We start from the raw sequence: 2,602 nt of genomic DNA, 5'->3' as shown, positions 1-2,602 counted from the left end.
GGGGCCGCGGCGGCGGGCGAAGATGGCGGCGGAGGGAGGCCGGCGAGGTCCGGCAAGCGGCGGCGGGAGGTGCGCGGGCTCGTCCGGGCCCCGATGGGCTCAGGCGGGCCCTGATCTGGGCCGAGAGGGCCGGCGCGGTGGAGGCGAAGGGCTGGCGGCGGAGTGGTGACGTGGCGGCTTCTGGTTGGGCAAGGAGCGGCGGCGGACATGTTCGTCGGCGGGCGGACGTGTCCGGCGGCGCGGGGAGAGGCGAGGCTAGGGTTTCGTCCGCGAATTTGGACGGGGAGGGCATATATATAGATAGAGGGAGCTAGGAGTGTCCAAATGAGAAGCGGTTTTCGGCCACGCGATCGTGATCGAACGACCGAGAGCATGGAGGGGAGTTAGGTGGGTTTTGGGCCACTTTGGAAGGGGTGTTGGGCTGCAAAGAGAGAGGGGGCTTTACGGTTACCCGGTTAACCGTTGGAGTACCAAACGACCTCCAAATGGCACAAAACTTGACAGGCGGTCTACCGGTGCTATACCAAGGCCGCTTGGCAAGACTCGGTCCATTACGAGAAAGTTTAATACCCGCTCACAACGAGAGACGAAAGGGAAACGCCGGATGGCATAGGAGTGCCGGATTGCAAAACGGACAACGGGGTAAATGCTCGGATGCAAGAAACGAACACGTATGCAAAATGAAATGCACATGATAATATGATATGAAATGTAGATGATGACATGGGAAAATGCAACACGCAAGCAAACGACATGGCAACGACGGCGAATAACTGGCAGACACCTGGCGCAACGAATCCGGGGCGTTACATGCTGCTGCTATATGATGAGTTGCTACAAGCTGCTCCTGCTGGTGCTATATGATGAATTGCTATGAGCTACTCTTGCTGGTGCTATATGATGAATTGCTATGAGCTGCTCCTGCTGCTGCTATATGATGAATTGCTATGAGCTGCTCCTGCTGCTGCTATATGATGAATTGCTATGAGATGCTGCTGGTATATGATGAATTGCAGACTGCTGCTGTTGTATGATGAGTTGCTATGAGCTGCTGCTGCTATATGATGCTTTCAGGTGGTGCTGCTATATGATAATAACCAGCCACTTGGACCATCGAATTTCAACAAATAATTGTTCTCCATTTAAATGTGGGTCATGCGTTCTTCGTTTAAATTAGGCAATGGGATCTCTATGGAAAACATTGACCAAAGTAGATTGTGCCAAGTAGATGGTATCTTTGTATTTGCATTTTGAGCAAATAGTGACGGTCTGTTTTCCTATCATAATAATTACTGCACTGGGTTCAATTGTGATGTTTGCAATTCAAATTAATTTCCATATGTGTAGCAAAATGAAAAATATATATAATGCAACCTAGACTTTCCACTGATCATACCAAAGATAAGCTGAAAACGCAATGAAAAGAACTGGTTGGCGTATTACATGGAGCTTATATTCACATGTGCTTATTTTCTTAGGATAACTCGTAATAACTGTCCCTAAGAAACTTGGCTAATAGAACTGGCATACAAATAATATGTCACGATGATTGCAATGGAGGAGTGACGTACCATAGCATACTGTATAGGCTCACCGCTGCCTCTCATTTTTTTGCGATGTTCCATGAAATTGCCACATACATCTTGTACTTTTTCATTGTGTAACCCTATCTGCAAGTTGACACGGCTAATTTCAGACATCTCTACATGATACTACATTGCATATCCCTTGCGCATATTTAAACCACCAATTAACGATTGTGTGCGTACCATAAACTAGCCATGACTCTGTATGCTGGACTGGCAGGCACTCTAAGAGAGCCTAATGTAGTGCACTGGAATTCCTACATGCCACCTATGATTTTGTGTAATGTACTGCCCCTGTTCCTAAATATATGTCTTTGTAGAGATTCCAGTATGGACCACATACAGATGTATATAGATGCATTTTCGAGTGTAGATTCACTCATTTTGCTCCGTATGTAGCCTATAGTGGAATCTCTAGAAAGACTTATATTTAGGAACGGAGGTACGAGGTATTATCATGTATGACATCTACATATCTAATTTAGCAGCTAGTAGTAGAAATCATTGTCTGCACAAAGGGATTACTGGTCGAAAATCCTAGCAAAGCACGCTGGCAGGCACAGAACAATACAAGAGAGAGAGACACGCTTACAAGATCATAGTAATGCCTCAGTCCAGGATCTTGGTTGGACAAGCTGTTAGATCCAGAAGAAACATCGTCCTTGTAGTTTTTGCGAGCTGCATAACAGGTAATAGCGACCGGTTAGTATATTTGAAGTACATCGGGCAGGTGATGCTGGACGGGTTTAAAGGTGACAAGTACCTAGGCCGTGGCGGGTGCTTGGCATCTATCCAGACGATGGGAATCAGGTTAGAAACGTCGAGGGTGATGACACTGCGCTGGCTGTCAGGGTCCGGTAAGGAGATCTAGAACCGTCGAGTAGGGTGTTTGTGGAGCGGCTCCGGTAGGGTGGACTATGGTGTGGGCGAAGCGGATCTGTGGCCGTGGACGAGGGCATAGGTGAAGCTGCTACGGTGGTTGGGTTAAGGATAGTGTCGACGACGTGGATCTGCGG

This window comes from Triticum aestivum, chromosome 2B (assembly GCF_018294505.1).
Source record: "Triticum aestivum cultivar Chinese Spring chromosome 2B, IWGSC CS RefSeq v2.1, whole genome shotgun sequence".
Lineage (NCBI taxonomy): Eukaryota > Viridiplantae > Streptophyta > Magnoliopsida > Poales > Poaceae > Triticum > Triticum aestivum.
This window is presented reverse-complemented; position numbering follows the sequence as displayed.